This window comes from Sipha flava, unplaced genomic scaffold (genome assembly GCF_003268045.1).
Source record: "Sipha flava isolate LNK unplaced genomic scaffold, YSA_version1 19054_pilon_pilon, whole genome shotgun sequence".
NCBI classification, from domain to species: domain Eukaryota; kingdom Metazoa; phylum Arthropoda; class Insecta; order Hemiptera; family Aphididae; genus Sipha; species Sipha flava.
Window position 1 is genome coordinate 1120 of NW_020272566.1, and position 10671 is coordinate 11790.

A 10671-nucleotide genomic window follows, 5' to 3' on the forward strand; every position below is an offset into this window, starting at 1 on the left:
CATTGATTGAATATAACCGGATCAGAAGAGATGCATGACGTATTATATAAAATATCTTCAGTATTAATGATCCCAGAATTTTTTCTTGCGTGATGTTGTCTATAAATCTTAAAATCCTTATTCATACATTCCTGGGTTTCTTTGGATAATTTGTCTTGACTCAACATTTGTTGGTTCAAGAGGTCTTTTTTACGTAATATTTCAAAAATATAATAAATAGTTTTTGGTTTATTTTCTCTATTATATCCAACTAAAACAAAGATCACTTAATCAATCAGTCCGAATTGGGACAAAAGGAAAATTATACAATATTCAAACCACTTATATCTTCAATAAGATCCACGAACTGATGACTTGTTAACATTTGTTGATTTTTAGTTATAGTTTTTATTTATAATATAACTATGATTTATCAGTAATTTTGCTTTATTTTATTGATATTTTTAAAAATTTAGAGTTAAATATTTTAAGACTATTTAATTTTAAGTTACTATCTTGAGTTTAACGAACCAATGTGTAAATTGAAAAAAAAATTCTTTGAACTTTAAAGGTACATTCATTATAAGAAACGTCAAAAGTAAAATAGGTAGCACATTACGAGTATAATGATAAATTTTAGATAATGTTTGATCAATTTTTTACCGATAATTAAACGTTGATGGTGTTTATGGCCGTTTATATTTACAGACAGTTCACTTATCGCTTTGAATAGTTTAGTCCTAATATAAAGAAGAACCACAAATATGATTTTGTTTACATTAATAATTTAAATTTTGACAAGTTGAAATGTCTTTTCAGACCTTTGTGCGACTTTATACTTATGGTACCTTATACTTATACTTACTGTATACTTTATAGCTGTATATCCCAATCGTGTTTGCTATACGGAACCATAGGGCTATGTGGTGTAATATTTTACTAGCTCAGTATATTTATACGATACACACTCTCAAGTCTTGTGTGAATCTCGAGTGACAATGTCGATGCAATTGTATTGAGAAAACCGTCAATTAAAATAGTTGGTGGTAATGATTAATGGCAGTGTAATAATTAATAAAAGAAGTACTTAAAATTCACTGTAAACCATGCAGATATGTTTTGCTGTACATAATACCCAAGTCAAGTAGTAACTACTAACGAATATCTATGAGAAATCAGAAATCGCTATAAACGGAGTCGAATCGTAAATCGTAATCACGGTCATCGTATAGAAAACGATATTCGTCTTCCGTCAAGAGCACTTGACCACAAACAATCGCATCATACCGAATCATAGATTAGTATATAATAGTACCGAATCATCCGGAAATCTTAATATATATTTGTACATAGATTGTACATCAGGGTCGTATTAGCGCATAGGCACTATAGGCACTGTGCCTAGGGCCTACGATAGTGTTAATTCGGGCCTGTTGTACATTGAATATATTGTTAGAACATCTATTAGATATTTATATTTGCGTTAGCAACTCTACTAATTATTTTCACTTGAACGGAAGAAGGTTACAAAATTGTTTGCAAAAAAAAAAAAAAAAATGAATACCTACTGTAATTAATAAAATGATTATTTTTTAAATTATTTTAGTTTTGTATGTAAATTAGACTAAACGATACAGATGATTTAAAAAACTCAATTTAGCATTTATTAAATGATTGGGTTAGTTTCTAATATGTTAACAAAAGAACTCCATAGGCGGTCGTTTTGTGATTCGGGAGCGTATCATAACCGATTATAAACGAACAATTAGGTATATTTTTAAGAGTCTATAGCTCTACGCTAAACGTTTAATACGGATTTCATTAATTTACTCAATAGATTAGAATCACTAGAACATATGAATTGTGTCGAAGAAAATAAACTATGGTGGACTTTTAGTAAATTAACAAGATGCCAGTTATTTCATACTACGAATAAATAGACACAACCCGTAGTCATCCAATTAACATCGCAACGGTCCAAAATCTAGATGACGAACAATACTATTGCCTATAATCTATTGTGCATTATATTAATTCATTTTGTCGAGTGCATAATATATTTATAAACTAGTAGCTAGTACATACAAAAATAGGTCCGTTAGAGGCTATTAAAGCGGCTAGAGCTCTACTTTTATGAAGTTATCACTGCAGTACCTACATATAATCATATAATATTTAGACGAATAGAATGTTACAAACGTAAACAATGGATATCAAATGATTTATTAACGATCTTGAAAATTCAATTATTATTCTACTTGAACTAAACATCACGATACTCGATATAATTTGAAACGCGAACAATAATCAACGGCGGAATGAATATATTATGAAGAAACGATTTCATATGTAAAACGAATTAAATGCATTACATGAATAATATATTATTACTTTTAAGTTATTTATTAAGCAGTGTGTATATTAAAACATAAAAAAAAGTTTAAAGACGAAGAATCATTGAATCTCAAAAATAATAATATGCTATTATTTTTTAAGAAAAAAATGAGTCAACAATTATTTTCCATAGAATAGTTAAATATTATTTTTGTTTGTATTAAAGTAATATTTTTTATCATCTTAATAATCCGGAAGTAATACTTGATAATATAAATAAAATTAATTCAAATATTAGATAGGGAGGGCGTGATCGATATACGAGATAAATTTGAAATATACAATATTACTCGGGAAACTTTAATATCTCATCATACAAGTATGTATATGTATATCATGTAAAAAATATATGTGCTGCAAAAATAGGTTTAGTCGTGCAACCAATCCTCTCCTCAGAAATTAATTCACGTTGCCTGGTAGACTTGATTGACAAACAAGCTCAGTCCATGTCAAGATCATTTAACTAAAATTGAATTAGTGCACATACTGACTCACAAGCATGTGAAAAATGTTGCTTCCGTTGAAAACTTTAATTACAAACAGTATAATATATTTGTATGAATACTTAAATAAACAGTAATAATTAGGATTCTGGACTTATTGCACGCAAATTGCAAGAAATGTGTACTTAAAATAACCGAAATATACGAAAAACATGCATTTGAATATTTTTTTGATGGCAATTAAAAAAATTGATTTACTCATTTGAATTTAGACATTTTTTTCAATTACGAGTATTATTTTTTAACAACAATAACACTATAAATATTATACTACTTTATACATTCTAATCAGTTTCCTTCATCTTCTTTTAAAATGAAAAAACAAACTGAATACTTATTTTCATTTTACATTGTCTAAACGTTTTAGTAACTGATAATATAAGCAGGAACAATTAGGTATTTCCCATGTTACACTGCCCTGACTCATTCTGCGGTTAGATATATTCATCGATGCATAAACGTAAAAAAAAAAAAAAAAATAATATGAACTTTTAAAATAAATCTGCTTAACATCAAACAAAAAATGCGTATAAAGTATGTTATAAAAGAACAATTAAATTATAAAAATTGGTCAAGTATGCGTTTCGCTCAGGAAACAACGAAATATACGAAAACATGCGATTAAATTTTTTGTGTTTCAATCCGTTATGACTCAAAACAAATGTATATCTTATTTAGACTATTCTACAGTCATTATTAAACGATATGCAAAGGCAACAAGTCCCGAATTATTAATAATAATTAACTAATACAATGTTTTTATTTTGGTAGTTGCATTTCCTATCACGTAATTCTGTCTCTGTGCTGTTGGTGTCCTTGCAATGTGCTTTGTTTTCACATGAACCACTAAAATCTGGTACTGCGTATAATGCTCGGGCACGGCGCACAGTGCCCGAGACTTTTTCCCCACTTGGAAATAAACGAATAACATTTAACAAAAATAATTGCACATTAAAAGTTTCCCGGTAGGGAATAGCAATGATTTACTCGCGTTCACCTGTATAATTATAATGAATTGCGAACAACAAATGATTCGATATTTTTACCATCCCATCACGTATACGATTCTACGAGTCGTTGTTATACGGCGCGCACGTGTGCACGGGAGCGGGGGAGCCTGTCGGAGGGCAATTACCTTCTCGGACGTCAGGTTTGAGGTATCAGGTTGTACGAGTGTCCGGGTAGTGCGGCAACAGGTCTGTGGGGGAAGGACGATTATCACGGTAATGCGATGGGCGGCGGGTTCGAAATTATGTTTTCCCATCGGTTGTATCGCCAAATCACTGAGGTGGGTAGATTTAGCGCGTTCCTTGAGCGTCGACAGTCGTAAACAGGTACGGCTCAGCCGCCCATTATCTCGCGGAGACTCCAAATATCCGAGAGCACTCGGACATTGTACGTCACGAATTACCACTGTTTATACGCTCGTGCATGTATATTGCGGTTTTGTTGGAAACTTTACACCTGTGTGATTTTTTTTTTTTTTACAAACCATATTTTCGATATTTTACTCGTCGTAACGAAAAAAAAAAAAAACCATAAGCTATCATATTAAACACCTGATAAATGCGCTTGCACGATAAAAATCCATTACTGACCGCAATGTATACTTGAATGTCACGAAACGGACTACGGAATACCGTTTTCAAGGTGACACGAAGGGCGACTGCTGCAGCAACTGCAGTTTCTTCGCCGCGGCGGTTCGAAACTCGTAATACATTATTATTGTACTTTGAATCGGACCGTTATACCCAACGCAATCTGTCGCACGCGTTTCCCGTCTGCCACTCGTTGAGCGCGAAAATATTTTATTTCGTTTATTAGTAAATGCGTGTTCGTGTATTGGTCACTATTATAACACCGTGACCGACTTAACACATCTTATCCGCATGAAGAAATGTTTTCGCGAACATTTTATCAGTGCTTATACAATATTGTATTGTGTTAACGCGAGGAAAAAGAAACGGTACGGAAAAAATATCAATAGCTTATAATATTACCGACGATTATTATTATTTATTTTATTTTTTTTTTTTTTTTTAAGAGGGATTGAATGATAAAAGTTTAATAACCCTTAGCATATACATATCACACACATAAAATATATCTACTTGTACATTTAATACGGCGAGGAAAATAACTGCCTCCTACCGTAGTACCCACGCTTTGGGTATATTCCTCTTGCATTTGAAGTGGTATCTTTCATCTCGGCAATTATAACAAGTATTTTTATAATACATTCAATCATTTAAATATTTATATAATTATGTAGTTTAAACTGTCAACAAGGATTTTAATTAATTTTTGTTTTAAAAAAAAAAAATTGATTTATTATATTCAATTTTTTCTATTTAATACATTTGTCTTAAGTAATAAGTAGTAGAACGCTAATAAATATTTTATGACATCCCAATAATCATGTATTTTCATGAACACGTTTTTCGTACATTTTTTACTTATAGTTGGTTTACTTTTATAGAGAATATTATAATGTTAAAGGCCCTATATAATATCATGATTTATGAACACACAGTTACGTAATTATAATGATTATTACTAATATGTATTAAATTTACAAGTAAAAATAATTCAATTCCTAATTAGAAAACAGATTTAATAATATAACTTAAATAACATATTGTATATATCTTTTTTCTACAACTATACATTATTTTAAGTTATAATAATCATAAATCCTTTGACTATGAGAGGGTCTCAAATTAGAATATTAAATGTTTTGTAGAGCTAATTGTATGATATATTTTGCTATACTAGAATCTATTTTACAATATGAGTCTATTATTTATATGGTGTAACCATTCTGGGGGAGGTTGGGTATCGTATCCAGCAAATCAATAAAATATTTTGAACTCAAAAGTGCATAATAAAAATCATTTCAGCACTAAAACATATTCTATTGCTAATTAATTTGAAGAATTCAAAGTTTTTATTATGAAACAACTTTTTTTACGTACAAATTTAACTTAATTAAGCTTAAGCAAAGATATCATTACACACGCCAAGTTTAATTTTTATTTAAACACCTTAACTTTTATACTGACTACCATTAACACTTGCATTATTATGTTATTATAAACATAATATTGTTTTCTAGATTATTAATTTAATAATTTCTATAAAATATTTTTAATTGCAGACCCGATAATGAGTGATTATTATCAGTGACGATCAGTGACAACGGGGAAATCGATGGTGGCCTCGACCAACCTGCAGGGGCAGGTTTTATCAATAACCAAGGAAGGGACTAATGGAGGTTTAAGAATTTAGTTAGTTGGTTTTTTAAATCTATATAAAACTTTAAATAAAATAAATACATTTTCTTAACATTTCAAACATTAATTATAGAAGTTATAGATTACAGTGGCGTATATAGGGGGGGCCTAGTGAGCTACAGCGCTCCCCCCCCCCCCCAAATGTTTCAAAAAACTTAAAAATTAGTACGTACAATTATTGGATTTGGCACTTATTTTTTTTAATTGAAAAACTTTTTAAATCTCGCATTGATCATCGATTTTGAAATACAAATTACAGAAACTCTAAGTAAAATATTCAAGAATATAATATCAATTTTTTTAAATAGATTTTCTAACATTATTTTTTTAAATCAAAAATTGAAGTAAAAATGTAATCAGTAGGGAACGGTTTTATGTGTAATAAAAATACAGAAATATGTACATATGTATGTAAGTATAATTTATAAAATATGTGCTAAAAACATCCAAATATGTAAGAAAAAAATTGAATTAAAAAAAAAAATTATAATTATTAAACTATCAAAATGATTTGTTGCATTGAATTATTACAATATCTTTTAAATTATTAAATATTATATGTCGCCTATTAGATCTGAGAATATATTTTTAAAACGGCTAAATGATTGTTGCACATCAACCTACATCGGTTAATTGAAGCATATTTGAAGCGCATAATATTAGAAGGCAATAATTCTAAATTTTTAGAATGGTGTCTACCACTGATTATGTCATTGATTAATTTAAAATCAATGTAGCCTGAAATTTTTTTCTGTAACAGCATAAATTTTCTTTTTTACAAAATCTCCTGTTGGTCCGTTTAAGAATTTTCATTTTTCAATCGTTGATTCGACAATTTGCAAACTATCATTTATGGACATATTTTTTTTCTAATTTTGTAAATGTATGAGCAATAAAACTAAAATTCACTAAAATTAAAATTAAATTAGTTTTCAATGATTCATTTTGCATAATATTTTGAGCTTTTCTTATAGCAATAGAAGTTACTAGATCTAAATTTGAAATCATTTCTTGTATTATCATACGAAGAAGACGTGAAATAATAAAATATGTTTAAAAATATTTACAAATTAGTGAAATATGTAAAAATATGTAATTATATCAAAATATGTAAAAATATGTAAAATTAAAGTAGAATCATATTATTAGGAATGATTTAAATCATGAACATTTCTTATCGAATCTTAAATATCTCGTTTTAATAAAAATATGCATTTACATGTAAATCCGTTCCCTAGTAATCAGTAAAATAGTTTCCTTTTTCAATTAAAAAAATTATCAAACTAACAATTTTAAAAGGCGTCATTGTTTTTCCTGTGTAGTTGTTTTTGCTCGTCAAAAAGCTAATGAAATGTACTTATAACAATAAAAATAAATAAAACTTAGAAATTAAATTTAATGAACGTTTATTTGGGCTAATGTAGGAAGTGATGTAGTTTTTAACCATGAATTAAAATTTTATACAAATTTATAAGCTTTGAAAAAAATTAATTAGAGTCAAAGACAAAAACATCTGTATAAATAGACTTTTCAGATTTTGAAATTCCTAAACCAGGATATATTATTGAATATTCTTTTTACTATTTATTTTTTTTTTTTAGCTAATACAAAAATACATAATCATATCGAATAAAATAATAAAATAAATAATAATATAATGTAGAATATTGTTCTATGTCTTATTATTAAATAATACAATATTTAATGTTATTTTTTCTTAGCTTCTATTAATCTGGACAAACTGAATGATTGACTAGGACACCAAAACTTGCCTTTAAAACCGGGAAGAATCGCAATCCTATACATAAGATAAACAATGACTAAGGGAAATAAAAAAACTATTGAGATAAATGTTATCAAAAGTTACATTCAATTAAAATATATTCTAAATGAGAATATGATAAATATAACAAATAAAAAACACATAAATAATATATATATTAATTATTATGCGGTAAGTTAGTTGTTTATGTTATATTATTTAGTAAAATTTGAGGTAATATGGGTTTTAGTGAGAATTAGGGCACCGAAATCCCAAAAATTTAGCGAAAAAATTTAAAAAAATCCACAATATCTAAATATCAATCCAAATTTTACAATACAAGGGGTGAGGAAGATAGTGGTTTTTACCCAAAAAATATTGATTTTAGGCGTTAATTCTATAAAGAAGTTTTCATATGGTTAGTATAGCCAAACTTCAGCTCAATATGAAATGAACATTGAAAATTTGAAAATCGATATATTCAAAAGATGTTTGGCCCTGATCTGACCTCAATACAAGGTTCGGCGCCATTGCAAGGCACGAAATTAATAAAAAAATTAATTTAAAAATATGCTCACACTCAAATCGTAATTATTGTTTGTTATATTTACAACCAGGTCGAACACCTCATCGCCGGTCTGATGTCATTATGTTCCGCGAAGGGTTCCGATTTACAAATCCTATACCGTACAGGCCTGAAATATATTATATGTGGTACATGTAGTCGACTATTAAGTATCAATCTCAATGTATAAATATATTGATATATTTATATACAGGAGAGCTCATGTTTTTTTCTCATTTTTCCGCACGCTTGATAATTCCAGTCGACGTTAAAATATTATTTTAAATAACCGGTTTGGTTATTTATATTTTATTTATTGTATATATTACGTCGTTGTTTCTTTTTCGATATATATATATATATATAAAAAAAGTCAACAACAAATTTAACAACAATAATTGTTTAATCGCACGTTGGCGCCCGACTGGACGATAGCTCGCCCACCTGATCTACATGTAATCATGACGTCATATACATCAGCCTTGCCTGAGGTCGTGACATAACCCAGGAACACCTGTGAGGCACATTCCTCTATTGGCAAATATTAACAATTACGTTTGTGCGTAGGTAGTAGGTACCTATACATTCAACGTGTAGAGGTACAAAACCTACACACATAATAAAATTATTCTGCCACAGGTCCGCACTCCGGATCAGAGCAATGATAACGAATTCGGTGAATATCTTGAATAGTTGAATTGTTTTTTAATTGTTATCAGTAAATTGTTACGTTCAGATAAAAGAACAAATCTGATTTTTTCCATCCCAGTGTATTATTATTATTATTATTATTGTATATTACCTAAATGGTTAAAAGTATATTTTTATTTTCTAAATTTAAGGGTAAAAAATAAATAAATAAAAAAAACCAATATCAATTAAAAAAAAAAACAAATTACTAGATTGAAAATAAAAAAATATGTGTACAATTTTTATGCTACCTATAAGTTACCTTCAAAAATAAAGACAGTTAGGAAATTACGAATTTCAGAAATATTAATTAAACTGTTTAGCTAACATGTTACTAGAAATACATAATGATTACTCAACTTTTTAAAATTATTAAAATTGGGTTGGGGGTTCATACTTCATAGTTAATACAATTATTAATCATTTAATTCATATATTTTTTAATGCAATTAATTTTATTACAGAAAAGCTATAATTACTTATGATAGCTGATGAATAATGTTTTAATCATTATTTATTACTTGAATAAGGTGTGTTGTCAAATGAATAATCTGTGGTATAATACCACATTGTCATATTAGTATGTTACTAATTGCTAATCATTAATATAATTTATTGATTTGTTTAATAATGAGTAGGTTATCTATCAAACAATTGACTATAGAATAAATATTCAATAATTATTCTATAATCAAAGATAAAACCATTAGTTTGGCCCCTTCAATATAAAGGTAGTTAAAATCGTTTTTTATTATATAAAAAATTTAACAAATTATTGTTCTTTTTTACCTTCTTTTTCTTTCTGGGCTTTTACAAGCGTTTAAGGCCCATCACCGCATCAACATATTATTTCCATTCTTCTCTATCTTTTGCATATTCTTGTGCATTTCTTACGTTCAGGAGTATCAAGTCTTCTAGTACTCTATTTACCCATCTGTCTGGAGTGTCGTCGAGGCCTCTTAGTGTTGGGTTTCCATTTAGTAATTGATCCAATCATTCCCTCTGACCTTCACACATGTCCCACCCAACTTATCCTCATGATCTTCGGGGACCCAACAATGGTAGGTTCCTCTTACCTCATCCTCCCCATTGTTATTTCTCTTTTACCTTATAAGAGATAATTTAAAGATCATGTGAGTTTTTGAATTCTTTATTTATTTTTATTTCAACTAATGATTACTAAAACATTGAATAATATGAATTTATGATAACTTATGAAACAAAATGTATGAATAATTATTTTAAAATATTAGAAAATTATAATATCCCAGTGAATTTATTTTTTAATAATAATAATCTTGCACATAGAAATAAACAAAGATTTATTATACACTTACTAAGGTAAAAATAAATAATTCATTTTTAAAATTGAAAATATTTAATATTTACATCAATTAAATGTTTAGTTACATCTTACAATAATAATTTCAAGTAACATTTACATATTTGACAATGCACCTAATAAATTATCTTTGAAACAAATAT

At 28.2% G+C, this 10671-nt stretch overlaps 1 long non-coding RNA gene across 2 annotated transcripts; it reads left to right on the forward strand.

Annotated features, from left to right (window-relative positions):
* Positions 1 to 4622: 4622 nt before the first annotated feature.
* LOC112681372 lies at positions 4623 to 8654 on the forward strand. Of its 2 annotated transcripts, XR_003148399.1 has the most exons (4): positions 4623 to 4842; positions 6034 to 6163; positions 8320 to 8450; positions 8549 to 8654. It is a non-coding gene; the product is annotated as an uncharacterized LOC112681372 (long non-coding RNA). The 2 variants fall into 2 exon arrangements; XR_003148400.1 differs by lacking the exon at positions 8320 to 8450.
* Positions 8655 to 10671: the final 2017 nt, after the last annotated feature.